The following is a 9,251-nucleotide window of genomic DNA, read 5'->3' as shown; positions in this document are numbered from 1 at the left end:
CATTTCCCGAATTCCACATCTCCGAAAAGACACTTCCCGAAATGTCATTTACCCGAAAATCATTTCCCCGAACAATCCATTTCCCCGAACGGCCACATCCCCGAATGGCGACTTCCCCTAAAAACCATTTTCCCGAATGGCCACTTCCCCTAATTTTCCACATCTCTGAAAATCATTTTCCCGAATGACATATCCCCGAACGGCCATTTCCCCGAACGCCACTTCCCCGAACCCGGTCAGGCGGGTATGGCCGTTGCCCAGAACCGCGCGCGCGGTCCTGGGCAACGGCCATACCCGCCTGACCGGGTTCGGGGAAGTAGGGATCAATGAAGTATCGTGTCCACGATTGAACGTTCAAAAAATTCCGAGCTTCAATTGAATTTTGAATATTCAAATTGATGTAAGTGCGACAACTGGCCAGAGGAATTTCAGGTCAGAACAAGGGGCTGGAAACTCTAATATTACTTAGGAATACTGAGTATACTGATGATATTCCAGTATACTTGTTAGTATACTAACCGAAAAGCAATAAACTGTTAGTATATTAAGATACTCTCAGTATATTGGTAAGTATACTGGCGGTATGTAAAGGAAATAATTAGTATACTAACATATATTTTGATATACTGGTTAACATAATAAGTATAGCTCTAAGAGTTTCCAACCCCTTGGGTCAGAACGTGTTTGACACACGTTCAGGCCCGACAACCGCAAAAATTTGTAATTGTTACTCGGGACCTTGGCAACCAAAATCAACCAAACTTCGGAACAATGAACAGAATGGTCAACCAAACTAAACGTGTTTGGCTCTATTTTTCGATTATTCAAGTCCAAACATTAAAACGCGTTTTTCTCGGGACGTCAAAAAGCGACAAACGACAAGATAACACAACAACGTCGATTTGATACATTGGTCATTTCGCAAAAAATGCATTTAGTTGAAAATCAAAATACAGTCCAGACTCGATTATCCCAAGGCCTTGTCAAAAGTTCACTTCGGATAATCGAATAATAAAAAATTGTTTAGTCGTCTTTTTTTTGGCTGTCGAGTCCCTAAACTACTTTAAAGTGATTTAGTAATTTTAAATCTAAAATGGCGGTGATGAAATATTCAAAAATGTATTTTGTAATTCAATTATCAACAATTTAGATTTGATTAAAAGTGTTGGTCGCAGAACTCGAATTGGACGCAAAAAAAATAAAAAAATGTTCAGAGCCTTCATCCAGCTAAAATTGATAAAGACAAATCAGTTCAGTTAAACAAAATCTAGAACAAACTGAATCCTGCGCATCGAGTCGTCGCATAAAGCTATCGTTGCTGTTCAATCCTTACCACGTTGTAGATTTGGGTGAAACTCTTTGCAGCAGCTGTTTTGTGTAGCGCAGCTCAAAGCTGAAATAATTCGTTTTATTAAGTTCATTGCTATCAGTAGATGTTCTGTAGACTTACAATTAGTTTTCCCTCAATCCGATTGCTCATTAAACACGACAACGATGTTCGATGACGACCAGTTTTGCCCAGCCTACGGTAATCGTTCGTACAGAGATTGTTAGGAGGTATGTTTGGAGCTAATTCACATTTGATCATACCTAATTGCTTACGCGTGTTCTGGGGATCTTTTTGGCCTCCTTGGCCGTTTGGACACTTGCCAGGTTCTGCTCGGAACCTTTACATGTAAATTAAATAGGAAATTAGCAAATCATCTGAATTCTAACCTAAAGTTGCGGGAGTCGTTAATTACCGAAGTAGCTGTGTGGTTCTCGCGACCACGGTCTAGAACCACTCGCTTCGGTCGTACACGGAGTATCGTTCAGCGCAATGTTTTAAAACTACTAATTGTTATGTTTAAGTCGTTTTAAACAAAAAGGTGGCGTTCTGCAAATCGCACTGCGTACAATCCCTACTGGTTTCGCTTAATTCTTCCTCTTCTTCTGGTTGGCACTAGCTAGACGGCCCGATCGACGTAGACTTCGCTCAGCTACCCCGGTGGTGTAGATGTGTTTGCTGTTTGACGAGGGACCCTCACGCGATGTTGTACCGTCGATGATGTTGCTTCCGTCCACATCCCCCGACCCGTAACGCCTTTCCGGTTCCGCTGGTACTGTTGCGTTACAGCTGTCCTGGACGTTCAGCACTGCCAATTTAGCTACTGGTCGTTTCAGTATCCCTGCCGCCGTTTGCACTGTCGCCTGTCGAATGCGGCCGTCGCGGCCGGGGATCACCGTCAGTACTCGTCCTCTTGTCCAACCATTCCTTTGTCCTTCGTTAACGATCAGCACCAAATCGTCTACTTTGAGAGCTTCCGTTTCACTGAACCATCGCGTCCTTTTGGATATTATTGGGAGGTATTCGCTAATCCACCGTCTCCAAAATTGATCCACGAGCTGCTTGGCCAAGTTCCAGTTGGTGCGAGTTACCTTCGGTGGCTGCGTCAGTGACGAAGGTGGTTGTATGACTCCATTCGAGCTTAGCAGCAAAAAGTGATTCGGGGTGAGAGCTTCCTGGCTGGCGTCTTCCAGTGGGATTTTCGTTAGTGGTCTGGAGTTCACTATCGACCCTGCCTCGGCAAGGACAGTCAGCAGTGTCTCGTCGTCGGGCTTGCGATCACTGCACAATGAACGAAGTGCCACCTTGACGGATTTCACCAGTCTTTCCCACGAACCTCCGAAGTGTGACGCGGACGGTGGAATGAACAGCCACTTTGTGTTAGAGTTGGTGAAGGTTTCGGCCAAGTTTTTTCCAATAACCTCGATTTCGTCCTTCAGCTCCCGGCTAGCCCCTTGAAAATTCGTTCCGTTGTCTGAATGTATTTCCACCGGAGATCCGCGACGAGCCACGAACCTTCGCACAGCCATCTTGCATGATTCGGTCGAGAGTGTATGGACGACTTCGAGGTGAACTGCTCGCACTGTCAGGCAGGTAAAAGGGCGACCCACCGCTTTACAGAGCTTCGTCCGACACGTACATGTATGGGTCCAAAATAGTCGAGCCCGACATACGAAAATGGACGCACCCCGGCCGCGAGCCTCGAGTATGGTAAAGGAACCATTCGAGGAGTCGTTGGAACCGCTTTGTTATTCTTACAGGTCTGACAATCCTTTGCAACTTGGAGAACAACTGTGTACAGACTGGAGACGTGAAATCTTTGGCGAACCTCGTTGTGGACTGTACTGTGATTGGCGTGCAAGTACCTGCGGTGGTACCAGTCGACGATCAGCTTGGTAAGGTAATGACGCCGCGGCAGGATAATAGGGTACTTGAAGTCGAAGTTGACGTATGGAACGGCTCCGATACGGCTATCGACTCGCATCACACCATGCTCATCCAGGTATGGTGTCAGCTTATATAGGGGGCTTGTCTTCTCGATGGTCTTCTTGGGTCGTGCTCCTTCTTGTTTTAAAGCGATAACTTCGTCCGGATATTCTGACAGCTGCACCGTGCGCCACAGGCTGCGCTCCGCTGTCCGCAACTCTTCCCCTTCAAGCACCCCGCTGCGAGAGGCTGGTTTTGCATTTTGCGCCTGCAGTTCCCGATGAAGCGGTGAACGTATGCTGCTGTCCTTTGAAGAAGCTCCCAACGGGAGAAGCGGTTGATTTCGTAGACATCTTCCGTTTGATGCTCCCGGTGAACCATACAGGGCCGAAGCTCCTCGTCCGTATCCAGTTCTGTCGACACTTGCGCCGGCCATTCCGTTTCTGGTAGATAGAGGAATTCCGGTCCGCTGAACCACCTTGAGTTGACGTCAGTGCTGGGTCCCTTACCCCATTTGGTTGCTTCGTCAGCCGGGTTGATTAGAGTTGGGACGTATCTCCATTCAATGACATCAGTCTTGCTCAAAATCTCTCCTACTCTGAAGGCCACAAATTGTCGATACCGGCGATGTTCCGACTGGATCCAGGCGAGCGTTGTTTTTGAGTCTGTCCAAAAGACCCGGCGACAGATAGGAAAGGAGTGGTATTCCATCACAGCTTTTGCCAGCCGTGCCCCCAGCAGAGCCCCCATTAACTCCAGACGTGGTACTGACAACGCTTTCAACGGGGCAACCTTAGCTTTAGCCATCGCCAGCGTGACGTACACTTTCCCGTTGATTACGACCCGGAAGTAGGCAGTACAGGCGTAAGCTTCCTCGCTCGCATCGGTGAAGACATGTAGCTCAACCGCGCCAATCTCCGCTGCAGAGAATCCTGGGAAGTACGCCCGGTTTAGCCTAATTTCTCCGACCTTCTTAAACAGCTGTGTCCATCTGAGCCACCGCACGCGTATTGTTTCGATGACTTCGTCGTCCCAATTCGTCTTGCCGCGCCAGGTGTCCTGGATGATCATCCTCCCTTGAATGGTAATGTGGGACAGCAAACCTTGGGAGTCGAACAAGCTCATAACGCAACGCAGGATGTTCCGTTTTGTTGGAGGAATTCCGTCTAGCTGTAGCTCTGTGGCAAATGCTAAAAGATCCTCTTCCGGCAGCCACAACAGCCCCAGAACTCGTTCTGCTTCGCTCTCCGAGTCGATGCTGATGGCTCTCGTGGAGACCTTTTTGGGCTCCCCGACCCGTGTCAGAAGAGCTTCTGAATTTGAGTGCCAATTTCTTATTTCGAATCCCCCGCGGGAGTGCAGTTCCTTGACATCCAGTGCGACTTTGATGGCTTCAGCTTCTGTGTCAAAACTATCAAGGTAGTCGTCGACATAGTGCTTGTTTAAGACCGCTTTGGCCGCTTCGGGGAATTCCTTTTCGTGCTCTCTGGCATTCAGATTTTTTATATACTGGGCTTGACAGGGTGAGCAGGTGGCACCGAAGCTTCCTACATCCATCGCGAATACCTTGACGGGTTCTGTGAGGTGTTCCCGATAGAGGAATCGCTGGCTGTGTACATCCTCGCTCCGAATTCTGAACTGGTGAAACATTTGTCGTAGGTCGCCGCAAACAGCTACTGGTCGTTCTCGAAAGCCGCACAACACCGAGGCCAGAGGGGTGAGCAGGTCAGGTCCTTTGAGGAGCATTGCGTTCAGGGAGACGTTCCCGACTTTAGCTGATGCATCCCAAATTAGTCGGATTTTTCCTGGCTTCTTTGGGTTCCGCACAGCGCCCAGGGGGAGGTACCAGATTTTGTGAGGGTTTGCGCTTTCAATCTCCTCCGGCGTCACCTCGTGAATATAACTACTCTCCAGGTACTCTTTGATTTGCTGCTGAACGCTTGCCTGCAGCTCGGGGTCATTTTTCATTCTTCGTTCGAAACACTCCAGGCGGCGCATCGCCATCGGGAAGCTGTCTGGAAACCTGGTCTCGTCATGGCGCCAGAGAAGGCCGGTCTCAAACCTATCCGCAACACGTTTTGTTGTCTCCATTAAGATGCGGCGAGCACGCTTGTCTTCTTCGGATTCAGGGCCCTTGTCTGCTGAAACGCCGATGCTCTCGACTGTGAAGTGGCGTTTCACGAGGTCGTGCAATTCCTGGTCAGCATGTTGGTCCTCCTGATAGTTGCAGACGTGTAGCGTGAAGTTGGTCGTTCTCTGTCCGTCTGAAGAAGATCCATAGATAGTCCAGCCCAGTCGTGTTTTACTGGCTAGTGGATCGCCAAGTTCGCCTTCGCGCAGGTTCAGCGTGGCAATAAGTCCCGCGTTGTTAGAGCCGATTAGGATTCCAGGGGTGGCTGCCTCGTAGCTTCTGACTGGCAGACCTCGTAGATAGGTGAACTTTCGCGCGAGGTCAGGGAACCGCATTGTCTGCTTCGGCAGGTCCAAGCTGGCTACCGTCCTCGTATCGTTCAGAGTAAACCGCTCTTTCTTGCCTTCTCCGGAGATCTCTAGACGAACGCGTTGGGACTTCGGTTCTTGTCTTGTCACGTTGCTGGTCCAAGATAGACATAGAGGAGTAGGAACACCGTCGTCGATTCCCAGTTGTCCCGCAATAGATTGTTCGACTAGGGTCAAGTCGGAACCGTCGTCAAGGAATGCGTATGTGTTCACAGATCTCCCGTTCCAGGTTAGTGTTACTGGTAGGATTCGGAACAATGTGGCCTTCTTTGTAGTGTGGTGAGCATTAAACCCATCTCCTGCGATCTTCGTTTCTCCGGCTTGATTGTGTCCCTCCTGTGATGGCGTTTGGTCCTTTGGAGTTTCGCGGTGCAGTAGTTCATGATGCCGTTCCTGACATCCGTCCATACCACATCGCGTTCTTAGATTACACGGGCGACGTCCGTGTTTGCCCAGGCATGTTCGACAGAGGTAGTTATCTTGAACTAGCTTCCAGCGCAAATTGAGTTCCCACTTTTGAAACGTCTCGCAGTTTTTCACCTTGTGGTTAGTTGCGTTGCACGCTAAGCATTTGATGTCCACGGTCTCCTTTTTCGGTGCTTCTTCTTTGGGGTGTTCATCTCTCGTCGGCGAGTCATTGGTTGAGTGAACGTTTACGTAGCTCCTTTCTACGCCGCGTTCAGTTCGTCCCGGACGTGGCTGTTTGGAATCAGTGATGACCGTGACCTCGGACGCCGCTTCAACGAGTTTCGCCATGTAAGCAGCAAATGTGCTGAGGTCGGTTGCCGGAAACTGTTGTTTATATAGAGCCCAGTTCAGACGTTGTTGTGCTGGGAGCTTTTCCACCAGCTCTCGCAGAAGGACTGGGTTGCAGAGATGTGCTACGTGACCGGCGGCTATTATGTGGTCACATAGGTTCTGAACTGTCATGCCGAAGGTTATTAGGGTTTCTAGTTTCTCTGCCTTTGGCGACGGGCAGTCTCGCACCTTGTCCAGTAGCGTCTGGATGATCAATTCTGGCCTTCCGTAGAGCATATACAGAGTCGACATCACCTGGGGCACGAGTGTCGGGTAAAGCAACCGGCCCCTCACCTGTTCCAGAGCTCTTCCTTGCACCGCCTGCTGAAGGCGTGCCATGTTCTCCACGTTTGAATAACCGCAAGCGTTGGTGGAGTTAGTAAACGCAGTGAAGAAGAGTGGCCATTCCTCTGGGTTTCCATGAAATTTAGGTAAATCCTTTGGCATGATCTGTCTGGCCAGTAACTGCTGCGGTGTTGGACATGGGGGGGGAGTCCAGTCCTGAGGCGTCTGTCCCATGTGCTGCAGTCCTTGTTGCAACCAATCCTGTTGATGCTGAGGCCAAACCTGTTGTGGCTGAGGCCAAACCTGTTGTGGCTGAGGCCAACCTTGTTGTGGCTGCGGCCAATTCGGTTGCGGCTGCTGCCAAGCCGGTTGTGGTTGAGGCCAAGCCTGTTGCGGCTGCGACCAAGCCTGTTGCGGTTGCGGTTGAACCTGTTGAGGCTGCAGCTGCTGTGGTCCCTGTTGTTGTCCTCCTTGTGGTGGTTGCGACCATGTCTGTCGAGGCTGCGGCGCACTCTGTTGCGATCCTCCTAGTTGTGGCTGCGGCCAAGCCTGTTGACGCTGCGGCGCAACCTGTTGCTGTCCACCTGGTTGTGACTGCTGCCAAGCCTGTTGCGGCTGCGGCGCAAGCTGTTGCGACCGACCTGGTTGTGGCTGATGGTCAACTTGCTGTGGCTGAGGCCAAGCCTGTTCTGGTCCACTCCGATGCGTGTTCGGTGCATCCTGATGTGGTTGAGGCGCACCTGGTTGCGGCCCACTCGTTTGCGGCTGAGGCCAAGCCTGATTTGACTGATATCCACCTTGTTGAGAATGCGTCCAAGTCTGTTGTGGGTGCGGCCAAGTTTGCGACAAACCGTGTGGCGGCTGAGGCGGTGGCTGCTGCTGCGACGTTTGTTGCTGGTGTTCGAGTAGGGACAAGAAGGAGTCAGTGCCACAAGAGTAGCCCGTCGATGGAATGGTGGGCCGGTTAAGCACTGTAAACGTGCCTACGTTCGTAGGCAGAGTCCCGATATTGGCTGCCTTTGTTAACGTGGGAGTGGAGCTGTGCATGTAACCAGATGTTTGCGTGTCGTGTCCGGTCGGTCCAGGAGTGCCAATAGATATATTCTTGATCTCCTCCATAATCCTTTGCACCCAACCTTCCGAACTGTTCGCGCTGGACTGTTGGCCAGACGTGCTTTGTACTGCTTGCAGATTCATGCTCAGCATCTGGGCAGCCTCGCGGCTCAGCCTTTCCATTTCCTCCTTCTTTTGATCTAGTTCCAGCCGTTGTCTTTCAACTTCACGGAGAACGTACTCCCTTTGCTCTGCTATCCACAGTAAATCCGCTTTGGCCTTCTCGGTGAGAATCGACCCAGCCGGCGCCTTTGTTGCAGTAGCTGAGGTTTCAGTTTGTACTGTATTCGGTGCGATAGTGGTTGATTCACTTGCAGGAGTTCTGCCGCGGCCACACAGGCTGCGCACGTCCGCGCGCGACGGCATCTCACGCGCGTGAGACGTGAGGAAGAAGGAAGAAACAATGACGAAACACACGAGCAGAGGGACGACAAACCAAAACAAAGCACAATTATAATTTACAAGCACAAGTTGGTCAGGGAGAGGAAAGTGGAGTGATTTTTTGGAAGTTTGAGGATTAGGAGTTTGATTTAGAATCGAGGATTCGGGAGAGGAGTTTGTGGGCCGGGTGAACAACAAGTAGACGGACACAAATTCGTAAGTTGTTATTTAATTTGAAACAAACAGTGAAATAAATAACACAAAGTTCATGCAACACGAAACAGGAACCACACGCGGATAAATCCGGGTGGTGATTCACGGAGGGAGGACAAGACGGTTTAGGACGACACAGGACAGAACCGCTGTTTGTGTACAAGTAAGTTTGAAACAGATAAACATGAAAAACATAACAAAAACATGCAAAATCTGTACAAACATGTAAGACCGAACACGCTGTTAAACATAACCTAAAATTACAGCTACAGCACAAACGTAGAACACAAATCCGGATCGGGTTGGACGGAAAACAGGAAACAAACAAATTGTAAGACAAAAACACATACACACAAACACTACATGTACTAAATATTAATCTAAAATTGCAGCTTTGATCTGCCGTGCAATAAATTGGGCTGATACCAAGAAGTTGTTTCCGTTGGCGTCCCGAACATCATCAAAGAATTTGTTTGTTTCGTGGAACAGTTCAGGATGGCCCCCAAACCCAAGCCGGATGTTCCAGCAGGCTGCGTAGTCTGCGGCAAACCGAAGGGTGACGACGCTGAGACGGTGGAGTGCGAAGCTTGCCGGCTTTGGGCACATTTAGCGTGCGCTGGAGAATCGGGAAAAGTTGAGAACTACTTTTGCCCGAACTGTTCTCAGTCGCTGCATGTGCCAAAGACCCGGAAGAACGCCAAGAAGCCGA

At 50.0% G+C, this 9,251-nt stretch overlaps 2 long non-coding RNA genes across 2 annotated transcripts; one reads left to right on the top strand and one right to left on the bottom strand.

The window, feature by feature from the left end:
• Window positions 1-1,191: 1,191 nt before the first annotated feature.
• Window positions 1,192-2,300, bottom strand: LOC119766555. Its single transcript, XR_005276978.1, has 4 exons — window positions 1,743-2,300; window positions 1,591-1,667; window positions 1,451-1,523; window positions 1,192-1,393 (listed from the first exon to the last, which is right to left on the bottom strand). It is a non-coding gene; the product is annotated as an uncharacterized LOC119766555 (long non-coding RNA).
• A 6,009-nt stretch (window positions 2,301-8,309) lies between these two features.
• LOC119766550 lies at window positions 8,310-9,016 on the top strand. The gene is made up of 4 exons (XR_005276975.1): window positions 8,310-8,545; window positions 8,614-8,705; window positions 8,809-8,873; window positions 8,935-9,016. It is a non-coding gene; the product is annotated as an uncharacterized LOC119766550 (long non-coding RNA).
• Window positions 9,017-9,251: the final 235 nt, after the last annotated feature.

This window comes from Culex quinquefasciatus, chromosome 1, assembly GCF_015732765.1.
Source record: "Culex quinquefasciatus strain JHB chromosome 1, VPISU_Cqui_1.0_pri_paternal, whole genome shotgun sequence".
Taxonomy (NCBI): Eukaryota; Metazoa; Arthropoda; class Insecta; order Diptera; family Culicidae; genus Culex; species Culex quinquefasciatus.
Note: the sequence above shows the minus strand (reverse complement) of the source record. Positions and strands in the feature narration are given on the sequence as shown.